General features: G+C 39.9%; 1 long non-coding RNA gene across 1 annotated transcript; it reads left to right on the forward strand.

Annotated features, from left to right (window-relative positions):
* The first annotated feature begins 12,481 nt into the window (after positions 1–12,481).
* On the forward strand, positions 12,482–17,474 carry LOC124857493. Its single transcript, XR_007035608.1, has 4 exons — positions 12,482–12,882; positions 16,921–17,014; positions 17,096–17,326; positions 17,401–17,474. It is a non-coding gene; the product is annotated as an uncharacterized LOC124857493 (long non-coding RNA).
* Positions 17,475–18,848: the final 1,374 nt, after the last annotated feature.

Below are 18,848 nucleotides of genomic sequence, written 5' to 3' on the forward strand. Positions count from 1 at the left end.
CAGACCAAAGCACAGATTTCCACTGGTCTAATGTCCATTCCTTGTGTTCTTTAGCCCAAACAAATCTCTTCTGCTTGTTGCCTTTCCTCAGCAGTGGTTTCTTAGCAGCTATTTTCCTCTTAACAGTTGTTCTAGAGATGTGTCTGCTGCTAGAACTCTGTGTGGCATTGACCTGTTCTCTAATCTGAGCTGCTGTTAACCTGCGATTTCTGAGGCTGGTGACTCGGATGAACTTATCGTCCACAGCAGAGGTGACTCTTGGTCTTCCTTTCCTGGGACGGTCCTCATGTGAGCCAGTTTCTTTGTAGCGCTTGATGGTTTTTGCGACTGCACTTGGGGACACTTTCAAAGTTTTCCCAATTGTTCGGACTGACTGACCTTCATTTTTTAAAGTAATGATGGCCACTCGCTTTTCTTTACTTAGCTGTTTTTTTCTTGCCATAATACAAATTCTAACAGTCTATTCAGTAGGACTATCAGCTGTGTACTGTATCCACCTCCTGCACAACACAACTGATGGTCCCAACCCCATTTATAAGGCTTGAAATCCCACTTATTAAACCTGACAGGGCACACCTGTGAAGTGAAAACCATTTCAGGTGACCACCTCTTGAAGCTCATCAACAGAATGCCAAGAGTGTGCGGAGCAGTAATCAAAGCAAAAGGTGGCTACTTTGAAGAACTTAGAATATAAGACATATTTTCAGTTGTTTCACACTTTTTTGTTCAGTATATAATTCCACATGTGTTAATTCATAGTTTTGATGGCTTCAGTGTGAAGCTACAATATTCATAGTCATGAAAATAAAGACAACTCTTTGAATGAGAAGGTGTGTCCAAACCTTTGGTCTGTAATGTATGTTTTATCAACTATTTTAAAAAACCTTCAGAAATCTTCTTTACATGCTGTTCTGAGAAAAATCTCCACATCCCTATTTCCTGTCAGCCTACTTTCAGAAAAATAAAAAAATAAAGGTCTCTAGTGCTGCAAAAAGCAACAAAAAAAAACTTTTTTATTACATGCTGAACATTATTCACAATATATTTGGTGATTACCCTCAAATCTGTTTTCGGAATTATTTGGATCTGATTTAAATTATTAGTTCTTACAGTTTCAACATTGCCACTGGCTGCCAAATACTCTATTTGTATTGAAATTCACATGTTCAGTTTACTGTTCAAAAACTATTCATACGTCTTGCTGGCTGGCATGCAGTTTTTTCTTCTGCTGCCCCGGGCCTTCAATGTCTCATGCCTCCCTTGGCCAGGGGGAAACAGAAAGAAATGGAGAAGACACCAGTATCTCCCCACCAAAAAAACACTATTTTCTGGGGTGGATAAGCGTGCGCCGTGCGGTAATCTCCACTCGCCTCTTAGGATGTGTAGAAGTGCCTTGAGTCTGTGTCTGCTCCCTTACTGTCACGCCAGTGTTCCTACCTGCTTTCATGTCTCAGCTCTATTTACCTGGAGATTAATTTGTGGCCCTTATCCATTACCTATTCAGCATGATTTCATTTCAGTTGGGTACCATCTCAATATGGGCGGGGTCGTCATAGCAAGGCGGCCCCAGACTCCAAAAAATAAAGTCATGTAATTTGTATGTGACACGAACGTAACGCAATAATGGAGTACTTGGAAGCAATGGTAAACCTGCTGCTCAGTCTATGACTTTTTGTCAGACTCAAAGTAGAAGAAGACAGACAGAATTGGCTGCAGGTGCCAAGATGAAACACTCTGGAAAAGTAAAGGAGTGTGTGGGAAGCCATAGAGCTGGCTTGCTATTGTGGTCTATAATGTACGCAATAAGCCCAGTGTACGATGATTGAATTTTTGCAGAACCTTAGGAAATCTTAAACAATATTTAGATTCCTGTGCAATAAAACTGCATCCAGCTCTGGAGCGACTTGGTACAATTTTCAGTGAATGTGTGCCCTTTAGGAAGAGAGGGGCCATTGCAATGTGGAGACTGGCCAAAGCCTCAGAGTACAGGAGTGTTTGACATCTTTTTGGACACAGTATCGCAGGGGTTTTGTGTTGCTAGTGGAAGAACATCCCTAACATGTAGAATGAGATTCTGGAAGGAAAAACACACAACTTAAATACTCATACAACACAATTGCAGCATACTTAAGAGACGGAGAGAGAAAAATATGGGCAAAGAACTGAGTTGGCATTGGTGCTGAATAGTTATCCTATTGTTTTCATGCAGGAGACAATGGCGTCAGAATATATTTGTTCGTACAAAGTAAACTTACTGGCAATGGGACAAGTAACATAAAAGATGCTTTAATTTTATCCAAACCAACTTTCTTTATAAAGCGCTTTAAACAAGCAGCACTGGACAAACGTGCTGTATTGTTAGGTCACAAAACACTCACCATCATCTGTCATGGAATCTAGTATTGCAGCGGCAAAGTCAAGATCACTCTCCCTACCATTATTTGCCAGGTGGTTCCCGTAGATTACGTCCATTTGGTTGAACCACTTCCAATTTTTCCAGGCAAGGACCACAACTCCGGTAATCACTTTTCAACTTTATACGTTTCTCCTGGCATTGCCAAAAGTTTGCAGAAGATACAGAGGGAGCTAGACAGGTTGTTCAATCTAGGTCCCTCTTTATCTTCTCCTCAGCCACCAAGCGCAAAAATGTCTTCACCTCATCTTTGGACCACAGTATTGATTTCAGAGCTTCCATTTTATTTAAAGCTCCAAATATGCTCTGTCACTGTTGGCAGTTTTTAAAAATGACGGTTCTTATTCTTGTAAGGGAGTTGCTTGAGTGATGCAACTAGTGATGCCACCCCCTGGTCAATCAGTGACCGATAATCTTCTGCTGTTGCACTTTCAGCCTGGCTTGGTTTGCTTAGAACCCCAGCCAAGGAGGTATTGTTACTAATTGAAAACCCTAAAAACCCAGTAGAGTGAATAGGTACTAGTGGAAAAAGGCCATAAGCCTCTGCACCACATCTGTGTATCAGCAGCTGATTGCTGCGCTGCGATCCACTTCCTGACTCTACAGCCAAATCAGTTGAGTTCAAAACAGTCTTGTTTTGTGGAGGAATTTACTGCAGGAAGCAAAACAAAATAATTGCAAAACACAACATAAGCAAATCATACAAAATAAATGCAAAACACAACATAAACAAATCATACAAAATAAATGCAAAACACAACATAAACAAATCATACAAAATAAATGCAAAACACAACATAAACAAATCATACAAAATAAATGCAAAACACAACATAAGCAAATCATACAAAATAAATGCAAAACACAACATAAACAAATCATACAAAATAAATGCAAAACACAACATAAACAAATCATACAAAATAAATGCAAAACACAACATAAACAAATCATACAAAATAAATGCAAAACACAATATAAACAAATCAAGCAAAATAAATACTAGAATCAAATACAAGCATTTCGTAATGTGCAACTTCTTTGTATTTGTTGTTTGCTCAAACTACTGAAGACATACAATTTTACTGTTGTATCAAAGTTTACTTGCAGTTTAATTCAGAAAATTCAAGACTGACATTTAGCTAAAGGTATGGTTGAGGTAATCTGCAAGACTTTTCACAAAATTTGTGTTTTTACATTAGTCCTTACAGTTTAAGGCTTATAGAGGAACACATAAAACAACAAAGTGATTGATAGTAAAAAACACTGAACACACCCAGAACATGAGGGATTCAAGTAAAACAGTTTAATTTCCAGAAAGAGTGAAGACTTATGCATTTCACACCAAGAACAGGGCCTTATGTGCATAGGTTATTCCTCCCCTGGGGGTAAATTGAATTAAATTAAAGGTTATTTAATAAGGACTGGTGCGTGCAAATATATTTTGAAGGTTAATCCTGTTGATCCAACTCTGAGTGCAGGTCTCAGCTTATATCTTTGTAAACAGCTAATATGCATCAGTGCTTTATTTCTACGACTACCACTATGACGTTCTGGGGATGAAACATTCTTAGAACAGTTCTCCACAAGCCCAGTTTACAAGGAACTAATGGCGGGGAATGCTTCACTACAAATACGTACAGACATTTCTTGTTTTATAGGAAAGGAATGATTTGTAATGTGCAATAGTGAGTCATTCATACCTGTACCTTTAATGAGGAAGCTCTCAAGAATCTTATTATTGTGACATAAACACTGGAAAGTATTTACACCAGTTTATGGTAAACAGAAAATAGAACACCTTTAAATTTCAGGGTTTTCCCTCTACAGTATCTAAAAACGTTTTACAAGTTTTTCCAGTTTAGCTTCATCTTTGATTAATAACCGATAAGATGGTGGAATATGTGGAGTCTGGTTTTGTAATCTTGAGGTTCGATCTAAAGAAGTTTGGAATATGGTAAATCCCTTTTTAGATGTCATAGCCCTAGACTTCACAGATGTGCGCTTTTTTTATCATGATTGTACCTGATAGAAATTTCTACATTTAGCCTAAAGAGATCTTCAATAGAAGACATCCACCTTTTCGCTGTAGTCCAGTTATCTCCAAAACTACTCAGTGGCTGGGAATCAAATCCAAACTAAGCATTTGGAAGGAAACTGGACTCTTTGCTGCATTCAATTATTTCTTATATGCCGACTTAGGTCATTTTAAATTTAGTTTTTATCATCATTTTGTTTAGGAGACATATGCTGTGTGGCAAAAATACATTATTCTAATCTAAATAAAACCTAAAAAAAATAACATTTCAAATGAGAAACATGCTAAAAGAATACACAATTTACCTGTTTATATTAGCTAAGATTTTCAATTTGTGTCAACACTGTTGTAGAGCCACTGCTGGTCATTTGTTTTGTATTAAGAGTGATGCAAAGGAGGGCATGAAAATCTTTGAAGACAGAACATCTCAAAAGGCAAATGAGATGCTTGCAAATTTCGACCATTGTTTGCCCAAGAGAGATAGGCTGCATTTGTCCAGGATGGCACTTTGTAAAACTGGTCACCCCAAAGTTTCTATTGGCAACTTGTCAATGCTGCCCATCTACTAGATGGAATACTTAGCAGGCACATACTTTTTAATTAATCCTTACTTTAAAAATCTGATCCATCCGTTTCTCTCTTTTAAATTTTCTTTGTTTCATTGTTTAAAGTTGTTCTGTCCTTTTATCCTGATCAACTGATGTTGTCTTCATTTTAACTTCAGTATTACAGCATTCCATATTTTAGACTTTTAGACTCTTTTTACTTGCATTCAGTTTACATTTTTCTTACTAATTCCCTACATAGTTTATCTCCATTGCTCTTCTTTGATCTCTAATTTCTTTAATACTCTCATTTAACTCTTGCATATTATATTGTTGTATATTTCATTCCTTTCTCTGTATTCTGTCATACTTACAAACTTAAATAATAAATAATATATTCCTTGGCTCAGTTGTTAGAAATGTCACTAAAGCCTATAAGAAGTATGAAGAGATGTGTACATACTTTAAGGGAATAAATAGACAGTTTTAAGTTTTATCCACCTTTGAAAGGAAGCACTGAAAGACAAAAAGGTGATGGAAAAATAGAGGGAGGATAGCAAGAATGAGAGAGGTCAAGGAGGATAAATGTATTTAGAACCTTAGTTGCATCTATTTCCCTCAGTTATTCTCCATATTCTCCCATCAGTGTTGTATCCCTCCTTAGTCTGGTTTGCGGTAAACCACATTGTGAACTGCAGTCCAAACCTAGTGCCTGTTTTCTTGTAGGCCTCACGGCAGCACACAATGCCACTCTGTCCGGCCAACCGCTGCAGAATTCCCGTCAAAACAACTCCATCAAGCAGCTGCTGAAAACCCCTGACCATTGCATGGCTACCATAATTTCGGAGGATAACAAATCTTTCACAAAAGGGAGGCCACAAAATCTTTATAAGTGATCCCAAAACTTAAAAATATAGATGTTTTGAGCATATTCAAGCTGTTAAAAAATTAATTTATCACTTGGGTATTACTGCCCCAACACAAAACCACTCAGTACATAAAAACATGTTTTTCCCCCTTATTTTTTCCATCATGGAATACCTTCTGCCCACTGGTCCCTGATAATTAGAGCATACATTTCATTAATCCCAAGCTGTGTATTGTAAAAGACTGACAACCAAAAAACAGTTCTACGGGAAACCAGCACTTTGAAACTAATGTCGTCAGACATATACAGTACTGTTGCTGTAGTCATAATAAGCCGAGCGCTGTGCATAATAACAAGGTTGGACATGTTGACCACACCACATGCTGCTTCAGACACTGTCTAATGCTGTTAGTATGTGAAAACCATCCAGCTCCAGTTATGGTCACTTTTGAGTTTTGTTTTTTTGTTTTTTTTTAAACTACGATATAAATCTAAAAACCCAATAAATATGTTCTTTCGGCTGTAAACAAGATTCAGGAAAAAAATATTTTATTACTCAAACAAAAAGCCGCAAGTTAAATGCAAACCCACTGGAAAGAGAATGAAACTTTAGATGTCTTAATTTGTAAATGTTCTTGTTTGCTGTTCTGCCTTCTGATCTCATGGTAAAACTTAGAGGAAAGTAAGAAAGCAAAACCAGTTTCATTATTTTACTGTATTCATACTAATGGACTCATTAATGTTATTATGATGATGAAAAGTCACTCAGTCATTTTCTACCGCTTATTCCATAGTGGGTCACGGGGGAGCTGGTGCCTATCTCCAGCAGTCTATGATGAAAAGTGTTCTATTAATTATAATGCTAGAACTAGAATCACCCTATGTAATCAATATATGCATGTCAATGCACGTGTTCAAATTGTCACGGTCTGTAGTTGTGTTGGACCAAAACGCAAAAATAAAAAACTAAACAAGGGAAAACTATACTCGAAGTAAGGCTGGGGAGAATTATTGATATTAAGGGAAACAAACACTGACTAAATCACTAAAGGGATCTAAGGACAAGGAAGGAACTAACAAACTAGTGGAGCGAAAGAGCAGAAGAACTAATAAACAAGAACACAGCAAGGATCTAACCAACAGCAAAACAAACACAAGAGTTCCAGGTAAGACACTAACTAACCGAAGAAGGGAAATAAACAAAGAGAACTGTATAAATAATAAACCTGAGGAAGAACAGTTCTAAGGAATAAACAACTGAGTAAAATAACCAAAGGAACCTGATAATGAGGTGAGAATGAACTACTAACTAAGGGGCAGCAGTGTAGACAATACTAAAACAGCAGGACAACAAAAGAAATAAATAACTATTAAACCAAAGGAACAGAAACACCTAACAGCAAAATTAAACAAACACAAAAACCAAAATGACAGATCCCGACACAAATGTGAAGTGTTTATGTATTTAATCTGAGTTTATTTCTAAAGACAAATAAAAAGCCAAAACAAAGCAGATTTGCATTTTTTTTATAAGCATTTGTATTCCAAAAAGCAGAAGGTCTCTAATAGGTTAGCCATGTCCTCAGAAAGCCTTTGTTTTTTTGTAACCACTTACCAATGGTTGTTATGCAATGCAATCAAACCAAAAGTATAAGCAAGTGTAAATGGAGAAGTAAAAATGTTAAAAGTTAAAAGCTGGTTCAAAAGAACAAAAACATTAGGATCATTATAGGTTGACCTTGAGAGAAATCCCTAAATGTTAACTAAAAGGTACAATTTTCTTTAACGACATATTCTCCATCTAATTATGGAATTGCTTTTACAAAACCAAGTGCACGCCATTAAGAGGCAGTGAGCTCTCTAATGATGTTTATGCAAATGCTCATGGCTTCTACCGTGCTGTTTTATACTGAAATAATAGATATGAAAAGGATGGATTTGCTGCTTGAGATGATCTGATCAAATACATTTATAGCAATTCCATTGTACATTAAACTGCATCCACTAAAGCAAGCCAGTGTTTATCAAGGGCAGAGCAGTACCATTCAGAGATACAGACAACAGTCTCTTAACTACAGCTCTGAAGGTTTTGATGATGGTGGTACAGGAGGCGATGGTATTAGCATTTTAAACCTGTAAACTAAGAAAAGTAACATTCACAAACAAGGGAAGCCCTGTTGCACAGAGCAGCTTCATGAATCTTAACTGAGGTGAACGTCATTACATCCTTCAGTCCCTGCATTTTCCCTACATTAAACAACCAAATGACAATCAAATGCTTTCCTTCTGGGTTGGCATTAAAGGGCAGCTCATGAATAGGTGTCAGTATTTTACGTAAATGCTAAATATGGTGTAGATATTCTTAATTGTTTCTAACTATACCTTCTATTGACTGTTGGGATTACGGTACTCACAGTCATCAAGTAAGAATATACTGTGAAGTAAACAACATAACGTCAACAGTGGCCTTGAGGAGAAGACTATTTAGTTTTGTAATCCAAAATGAGCCAGTTGTGAATTCCGTGTTGCCATAAAAATCCTAATGGTTGGGAGATTATTGTAAAATATTTTCCAGCTAGTAAAATTATGATTTGTTTTCTCTAAAACAGTCAAAAGGACTACTCACAATTTAAAAACAAAAATTCCTCACTGCATGAAACGCTTATGTTATACATATAAGTATTTAAGGATAGGAAGATATAGACAAAGAATTTAAATAAATACAACAATTTTGTAAGAACTTTAGTTAGGCAGATTTTATATTAAAAAGTATTCACTGCAGACCTATTCACTCTTTACAATGAAAACAACATGGAGATGCAGCCTTCGTTTTACTGTAAGAAGTTTGTGAATTTAGGAAAATGTCCACACAGCCAACTTTTAAATAAGATGAACCATACGTTTAAGCAGTAACCCTTATTATTTAGACATTTAAGGTTGGTGGAGTTCAGGCTTTTGGCTGCAAATGTATATAACCGTTTGGGCAGGAAAAACGCTGAAAATCTAAATCACAATGGCATTTATTCAACACTTTTAAAAAGATACTTATTCACATAATGAGGCTTAAGGTTGAACAAATGAGAAAAAGTCAGAGGTCCCAAAGCTCAGACGGATAAACAAAGTAAAAGTGAGGTTGCTGTGTCCACCGCGTCCTGCTGACTATACTGTTAGTCAATTCCAAAGGAATTTAGACTCATTAGCCTCAAAAGCCTTCATTACTGCACAATAACAAAGAAGGGAAAAAAACAGAACCAGACACTTAAGAAAGATTGGAGTCTAGCCATGGGGTTGCTGGGTTGAAAGAGAAGAAATGCATACTGTAGAGCCGCTGCAGAAGTCTGTGGTCATATTGGCTGCTCCCACGAAAGAGTGTCTGGAGTCACCACAAAGCCTCACTTCAGAGTGTGGTAATTCTCATATGATCTTGTGAAACGAGCAAGAACTCAGGATGCATGTTGTGGTTCTGAAATTTAAATGGGTATTTTGTTTCTCCAATGATTATATAAAAATGTGTATAATGTTGTTGTTCGTCATTCCTCTGTCATAAAAATAATCATGTGACAAAACCTCAAATTACACAGTGTTTTCATGTCGTTTCAAGCCAACTGTGTGGTTTTTGGCACTAACAAAGCTGTTTTGGCAAACACAGTTTTGGTCAGTATAGTTAATTCCAGTAGCGTGCAACTGGAAATGAAAAAACTGCCAAAAACTCTTCAAAAACACAAATGCAAGCAATAATTATATCAGTAAAAAAATATCAATAAGCAATATGCGGTTTACAGAAACAAAAGTGAGTTTATAATGTAATATTAGTGGATGACACACACACACACACACACACACACACACACAAACTAACACATGTATACAAACGCTAGGTTTCTCTAGGGCTCAGAAGACAGATCTTCCATGGCATCATAAAATGGTTATGGCATCTTGGTATTTCCAGTCTGTCTGACCTGCTCTCTTATATAACAGATGTCTTAGGGGTGTTTCAGCTCTTAGAATGGGTGACTCCAAGGCAGAAAGACTATTCTCCCATGCATATTGCTGAAAATGCAAAACAGCTGACATTTTACTTAAAGATCAAGGCCAGGGAAGTTTATTTGTATAGCAGCATTCATAATACAAGGTGACCCGGCGCATCTGACAGTAGAATAAACCAGAACAATAGTGAAGACAATTACAAGCAAAATACATAAAATAATTGTTGATGTTTATGGGTAAGTTGCAGTAAGGTTTCATGTCTTTATGTCCTGATTAAAATGAGTCAACAGCTTATGCACACCTCAGATTTTCAGGATGTTGTTTCCAGAGCTGAGGAGCATAGGCACTAAATGTTGCCTCTACTTGTTTGGTTCAGGTCCTGGAAACACTAAGTGAGCAGGCCTCTGATGACCTGAGGGGTCTACATGGTGCATACCTGACCAGCAACTCTTAAACGTATTTAGGCGCTAGACCATTCAGTGCCTTACAGACCAATAACAATGTTTTAAAATTATTGCTTGGACTTTAACTCATTTCAAAATATGTAACACACTTAATCACACTGTGGAATTTCCCATCTACCATTTACCATCTGTTTAAAATATTAAATATCAGATTTCCTAGCGTAAATGAATAATGCACTGCTAAATAATCTGTAAACTATGTTGCGCTCCCGTTCCCTCATGTGTTTTGCCAGTGATGGTGAGCGAGTAAAGTGAGCCAAGGGCATTGGCCTGCCATTCACTATGATTAAACCATGCTGAATAACAATAGTAAAAGTACACACTGCTTTTGAGAGTATACATCACAGGTGTGTGTTACTGCAAAGGCCAAACATTGAAAACCTAAGCCAGAAAATATATGCAGTGGAATCAGACATCCTAATGAGGTGAGAGGGAAAGAAAACAGCTAAACGTGTTAGTCTTGCTATGCCAGCAGTCTTTTTACCTGGGATGTTTTTCTGCTTTTACTTTATGAGAACTGCTTATTCAGTGTTCCCAGGACCAGAACAAAACAAGTAGTGTACATTTCGCATATATGCTCCTTTTGGTCCAGACGTAGGTGTAAGGTGTTAAAACAAAATCATCCTACAGGTAGGGGGTAAATAAATTAATATATAACTAATTAATATATAACTAAATGTCAAAAACTTGTGCTTTAATAAAGGTTTTTTACTCTTTTTCCAACATAGTTGTTTTACTTCATGAGCAGTAGAGCTCCTGGTTTTGTAGTCATAAGACATCTTGAATCTAACTGCCATTAGATCTGAATGGTTAGATGAAACATGAAAGCAATGCCACAACATCCCAGATTCCCCTGAATCAAGGTAAAAATTGCTGGACATCATCGCAATCCAAATTATATGCCTATTTATTGATTCATTCGTTAATCAAAAATGTATCACAACTGAAAAACTTTTTTTTATTGTGTCAAACATTGGTATTTCAAAAAATGTGATTAATAATGATTAATTAATCATAAACCCACTAATTAATGAAAATATTATTTTTCTTTAATCCAATCCCACCAGCATTTAAATCTATTATTTCAATAACAGGGAACCACTGCAGTTATTTGGGAGATGGTGTAAAGTGATTTATTTGCCTGATGTTCGTCAAGACTTGCAGCATTTTGAATGTGTGAGATTTATTTATTTTTGACAGAAAAAGGTGAAGATACTAGACATCACAATATGCCTTACTATTATTAACTTACTGAAAATAGCAGCATGCATGTGTTCTTTTTTAGATATGGGTTGTTAAAATTTAGATCGGAGTCTCTAATAACAACAGTCTTTGACCACGTTAAATGTAGTGGAGGGCTGCACGGTGGAACAGTTGCAGCCCTAGGACCTTGCAGTAAGAAGGTCCTAGGTTCAAATCCCAGCCTGGGGTCTTACTGCATGGAGTTTGCATGTTCTCCCCATGCATGCCTGGGTTCTCTTTGTGTACATCAGCTTCCTCCCACAGTTCAAAAACATGACTGTTAGGTTAACTGGTCTCTCTAAATTGCCCTTAGGTGTGAGTTTGTGCGTGCATGGTTGTTTCTCACGTGTGTCTCTGTGTTGCACTGAGATGGCCAGGTGACCTGTCCAGGGTGTTCCCCAACTCTTGACCAATGGCCTCTTAAGTTAGGCACCAGCTCCCCCTCGACCCTGCATGGACCAGTGGATGTAAATGATGGATGGGTGAGTACAATGGAGTACATGAGCTTTAACCTTGCATTTTTATGGACTACAAACAATTAATTCAGACTTTTCTGCATTGGTGGAAAATTGGTGGAAATCCTGACCAATACACCCACTGATATTATGGACATACAAGGGATTATAGCCATAAGGTAATACAGAGATATAAAGTTGTGTCATCAGCAAAGGTATAAGACATGTAGTATTCCATAATCTGAAGTATGGGAGCATAGATGTTAAATAAAAGTTGCTCTACAATGGGGAGTTGAGGAATCCCACATGTAATTTTTGTTTGCTCAAATGTAGAATAGTAAAATGACACAAGGTAGCCCCAATAATACTAAGATCTGAAGTAATCTTGCCAGTTTTTAACTGAACTTTTGTTTTACGCATTGCTGTAAGACGTACAGTCCAGACCAAAGGTTTAGACACACCTTCTCATTCAAAGAGTTGTGTTTATTTTCATGACTATGAATATCGTAGCTTCACACTAAACCCATCAAAACTATGAATTAACACATGTGGAATTATATACTGAACAAAACAGTGTGAAACAACTGAAAATATGTCTTATATTCTAGGTTCTTCAAAGTAGCCACCTTTTGCTTTAGCAATAAACAGGTATAAACGACGTCATCATCACCACCAGGCTATCCCCCAAACCACTGTCTCATGCCTGGGCAGTGAGCGATGACAGCATGGGATACACCGCAGGCACGGCCAAGTTTAGATACTGCTTTGATGGAACAACAGTTTGTCGCCTTCCTCAACTCCATAGGCATTGCCCTGGGATTGAGGAGTACCACCCCTATGCACCCCGAATAAGCTAATTAATTTCTTATGGTAAGTCCTTTCTATTGTTTCCCGCTTCCTGATGTCTTTGTACTTTCTTTGACTCCTTTTAAATCTGTGTACCACCACCCTAACTGGTCTCCTACACCCACCACAAGCTTATTATTACTGCCGCCATCTCTGCTGTGAAAACAGTTAGCTGATCTGACATTTGTTGTGATATGCATATTTGAAACTCAGGTATGGTACACACCCTTTGTGTTCTTAGAACCACCTGTGAATATTTTATAAAGGTAATTGTAAAAAGAGTTTCTCAGGTTTACTCTGATTTGTACCACTACTTCATTCAGTTTGGAATCTTTTTTAATTTCAAAAACCCTCATGTCCACTTTTACCTCAGGATAGAGCCATGGAGAAACAGCTCTGATTGGATTATACTGAGAGATTTGTTTGTAATCTACCCCATATATTTTAGCTCATTTATTTCCTGTCCATCCAAATCTGTTTCTCTGGAACTTGGAGTATTCCCAACAGTTTTGTAGTTTTCTTGAAACCTTAATTTTCTTCCTTGCTCCTTTTGAGTTTTATCCAGTACGTTAGTGATAGTCATATTCTCCTAATTTCCAGTGGAGTCTCACCAGTATCTATTAGTAAAGCATTAATGGGAGTTGTTTTCACTTCTCCTGTACTCCCATGTAATGCACTGGATTGTAATCTGTCTGCTTTTTGTAACATTGATTTAGCTACTGCTTCATAAATAATACATCCATAATCTAATGTTGATATCATAAGTGCCCTATGCATGTTTAACAATGACTGCTTATCTGCCTCTGAGTGGTTTCCAGCCAGAGCTTTCATAAGATTTAGGACATTCTTGTATTTTGTTTCTAAGTATTTCATATGTGTTTTCCATCTATACTGTATGTACTGTCTAACCATAACCCCAGCTATTTAAATTATGATACCATTTCTAAAGGCTGTCCATATAATGTTCTTTTTCCTACAATAGTCTTTCTCTTATTTGTAATTATCATGAAGCAGGACTTGCTTGCTGACAACTTAGAAACTATTTATGAGACATTTTTTCTACTTTATTCATTTCTTGCTTTATGTTTTCTACTACATGTGTCACATTGTTTCCCCTCAGATTTGAAAGATGCCATGAATCATGATGTTAAATAGGACTGGGCTGAGTGCACTCCCTTGTGGTACTCCATTTTCTACCCTGAATTCTCTTGAATAGTCATCCCAAATCTCCTCACATATTTCCCTTTCTGAAAGGGAACTTGCTATTCATTTATATAGTAATATTCAATAAATTGTGTTCCAATAAGGATTAAGATTTTTATTAAATAACAACCCTTAAGCATAAAATATACCTTTCAATAAGCCCACATCTCTGTGATAAAAAAGTTTGTTTTTATTGTTCTAATGTAATATTCTAATCTTAAATGTTTTTTTTTTCATTAGGCTGTTTGAAGAAAAGCCTCATTATTAACAGAAATAATGGCTTGAAAACATTAATTTGTGTGCGGTTAATCTATATAATGTGTTTCACTTCATGAGTTAAGTAACAAAAATATATGAATTTTTCAACAATATTCTAATTTATTGAATGTGTCTATATGTCTCCCACCTATTCCCATCTTATCTATCTTGTCTCGTCTCGTCTCGTCGTCTTCCGCTTTATCTGGGACTGGGTCGCGGGGGCAGCAGACTCAGCAGAGACGCCCAGACGTCCCTCTCCCCAGACACCTCCTCCAGGTCCTCTGGGGGGAGCCCAAGGCGTTCCCAGGCCAGCCAAGAGACATAGTCCCTCCAGCGTGTCCTGGGTCATCCCCTGGGCCTCCTACCGGTGGAACATGCCCGGAACACCTCCCGAGGAAGGCATCCAGGATGCATCCGGGTATAGATGCCCGAGCCACCTCAACTAGCTCCTCTTGATGTGGAGGAGCAGTGGCTCTACTCCGAGGCCGATGGCCGAGCTCCTCACACTATCTCTAAGGGAGTGCCCGGCCACCCTACGGAGGAAGCTCATTTCAGCCGCTTGTATCTGGGATCTCGTTCTTTCAGTCATGACCCAAAGTTCATGGCCATAGGTGAGGGTAGGAACGTAGACCGACCGGTAAATCGAGAGCTTCGCTTTTTGGCTCAGCTCTCTCTTCACCACAATGGACCGGCACAGCGCCCCCATTACTGTGGCAGCCGCACCGATCCGTCTGTCGATCTCCCGCTCCATTCTTCCCTCACTCGTGAACAAGACCCCGAGATACTTAAACTCCTCCACTTGAGGCAGGAACTCCCCTCCAACCTGAAGAGGACAACCCACCCTTTTCCGGTCGAGAACGATGGCCTCGGACTTAGAGGAGCTGATCTTCATCCCAGCCGCTTCACACTCGGCTGCAAACCACCCCAGTGCATGCTGTAGGTCTTGGCTAGAGGGGGCCAGCAGGACCACGTTATCTACAAAAAGAAGAGACGAAATCCTCTGGTACCCAAACCAGACCCCCTCTGGCCCTTGGCTGCGCCTAGAAATCCTGTCCATAAAAGTTATGAACAGGACCGGTGACAAAGGGCAGCCCTGCCGGAGTCCAACATGCACCGGGAACAGATCCGACTTCGTGCCGGCAATGCGAACCAAACTCCTGCTCCGCTTGTACAGAGACCGGATGGCCCCTAGTAAAGGGCCCCCGATTCCATACTCCTGGAGCACCCCCCACAGGGCATCACGAGGGACACAGTCGAATGCCTTCTCCAGGTCCACAAAACACATGTGGAACAGTTGGGCAAACTCCCACGAACCCTCGAGTACCCTGTAAAGGGTATAGAGCTGGTCCAGTGTTCCACGGCTGGGACGAAAACCACACTGCTCCTCCTGAAGCCGGGGTTTGACTATCGGCCGGACTCTCCTCTCCGATACCCTGGCATAGGCCTTACCAGGGAGGCTGAGGAGTGTGATCACCTTGTAGTTAGAACACACCCTCCGGTCACCCTTCTTATGTAGGGGGACCACCATCCCAGTCTGCCAATCCAAAGGCACTGTCCCCGCCTGTCACGCAATGTTGAAGAGGCATGTCAACCATGACAGCCCCACAACATCCAAAGTCTTAAAGTACTCAGGGCGGATCTCATCCAACCCCGAAGCCCTACCATCGCAGAGCTTTTTAACCACCTCGGTGACTTCAGCCCGGGTGATGAAAGAGTCCAACCCCGAGTCCCCAACCTCTGTTTCCACCAGGGAATGCGTGATGACAGGATTGAGGAGATCCTCGAAGTACTCCTTCCACCGCCCGATAATGTCCCCAGTCGAGGTCAGCAGCTCCCCACCCCCACTGTAAACAGTGTTGGCGAAGCACTGCTTCCCCCTCCTGAGGCGCCGGACGGTTTGCCAGAATCGCTTCGGGGCCAACCAGTAGTCCTTCTCCATGGCCTCACCGAACTCCTCCCAGGTCCGTGTTTTTGCCTGTGCCACCGCCAGGGCACGCTTGGCCCCACGGTACCCGTCAGCCGCCTCAGGAGTCCCACAAGCCAACCACAGCCGATAGGACTCCTTCTTCAGCTTGACAGCATCCCTTACTGCCGGTGTTCACCACCGGGTTCGGGGATTGCCGCCGTGACAGGCACTGCAGACCTTACGGCCGCAGCTATGGGCAGCAGCATTGACAATAGATGCGGAGAACATGGTCCACTCGGACTCTATGTCTCCAACATCCCTCGGAATCTGGTCAAAGCTCTCCCGGAGGTGAGAGTTGAATACATCCCTGGCCAAGGGGTTCGCCAGACGTTCCCAGCAGACCCTCACTATGCGCTTGGGCCTGCCAAGTCTGTCCGGCTTTCTCCTCCCCCAGCGGATCTGGAAGAGGCTTTCTCCCCCCCCCCATCTGATCTAATTTGATAATAATGAGTCATGGGCTTTGTTTACGTCAAAAAAAAAAGAAATCATCAGTTCCTTTTTTTTTTTCTATATCATTACTGACTCTAGCCAATACATCCACTGTGGATGAACCTGTTCTTGTTGGGAATTGGGAGTGTTCGTTCCTGTGCTTGTCCACCAGAGGTCCTCCTGGAGCTTCTTTTAACCATCTACAGGTGCTGCTGATCTTCGGCTGATTAGCCTTACCTGGGAGGAGTACTTAGGAGCCAGCCACCAGTCCTTCAGCACCTGAGTGTTGTTGCCCTAGTGGTAAGCACCAAGCCAGATAAACTTTGTCAGTCTGTTTTTGGCTTTTGCTAATCCTGTTTATCTTTCCCTGCTTCCTGTTAGAAACCTGTGAGCTGTTGGCTGTTACCTACAGAGCTGGCCTTGGACATTCTACACCTTCTACTGCTGTTTGTGAATTTGGATAATTCCTCTCTGACTGTGGCACAGTTCCTAACCTTCCTAACACCTGCCTCTGTGAGAACTCTGGACCGAACATTGGACAAGCTATTTGGATTGCCTGACTCCCAGGCCCAGTGGTATGACCCTCCTGAATTTCTCTGCTCAAGTGATCAAGTAAGCAAAACCTCTGGAGATATATGGATGCACTTCCACCCCAGATCTGAACTAACTCTCGCCTCTTTCTTCAGTGGACCCGAAGAACCTTCCAACCCTCATTCCAGTAGAACTCTCATTGTGTGTTTAAATAAACCTTTGAAACTTGTCTGGTTTCCTGAGTGAGTTTTGCATGTGGGTCAAAAGAATTCCTAAAACAATAACAGTTCTGATTCCTAACTTATCACTAATTAGCTCTCTGTGGTCAAGAGCATAAATTAATCTGTTGACTATTACTTTCTCCATCAATATGCACATGTGGGACATTAAAGCTACTGGTTCAAAGCTAGTTATTTGGGCACATTAAATGGCAGTGTTTTTGTCCTTCTCCAGCTAATCTGAATTGTACCTTCTTTCTAGATTGTGTTAAATAGTTTCAACATTATATTTAGTGTTGCTTCCAGAAAGAAGAGTGGTATCTCCTTCTTTGCAGGCTGTTTAAATAACATCTGTGACATCAGCAGAATCCTGGAATTAATATGAATGCTGGGGGATGTAGTTTGATAAATTATTTATTTGTGAGTAAACAGGCCCAACACTGAAGATAAACTACATTCTTATTAAAGGAGAAGTTAGTTGCAAGAACACATAAATAATTTGAATAATCTATCCTGGCAGTAAATGTCCACCAGACAACATAATTATGAATACATGGCACCAAACTGTTACCACAGAACAATTAAGGCTTTAAAGCTTTTTTTAAATAACATGGCATGAAAGTCAGGGTCACAGGGTAGCTGGTGCCTATCTTTAGTGGTCTGGGCGAGAGGCAGGGTACAACCTGGACAGGTCATCGGTCCATCACAGGGCAACACAGAGACACACAGGACAAACAGCCATGCACACACTCATTCACACCTAAGGGCAATTCAGAGACCAGTAAACATAACAGTCATGTTTTTGAACTGTGGGAAGAAGCCAGAGTACCCGGAGAGAACCCACAAATGCACAGGGAGAACATGCAAACTCCATGTAGAAAGCCCTCCGGCCAAGAGTCAAACCCAGGACCTTCTTGTTATAAGGCAACAGGGCTACCAACTGTGCCATAGGGCAACACAGAATTTGTTCCTTCTACCAGTAGCCACAATCGCCTGTGTAGTATCCTACTCAATGACACTTTGACATGTTGATGGGCACCAGCCAGGGATCAAATCATTAACTCTCTGATGAGTGGATGATTCACTGGTAAACCGGAACCACAGATGGACATGTTTAAAAATACCTTAAAAGCTGCACCATTAGATCCAAATCCAAATCCATGGCTTGGTCTGAAGATTCATGTAAAATCTGACAAATGGAGAGTGGGATTTGCGCACATGCAGAGAGAAAGTGCACAACTCAAACTCAGATATAGCTGGACCAACATGATGAGTTAGAGATTACAAAAATACATGTATTCAACTAAGAGTTTGTTTGCAGTCAGTTATTTACTGAACATAAACACTTCAAGAAATTCACGAGAACAATCTTTGATTGGAAGAAA

The sequence above is a fragment of the Girardinichthys multiradiatus genome, chromosome 20, assembly GCF_021462225.1.
Source record: "Girardinichthys multiradiatus isolate DD_20200921_A chromosome 20, DD_fGirMul_XY1, whole genome shotgun sequence".
NCBI lineage: Eukaryota > Metazoa > Chordata > Actinopteri > Cyprinodontiformes > Goodeidae > Girardinichthys > Girardinichthys multiradiatus.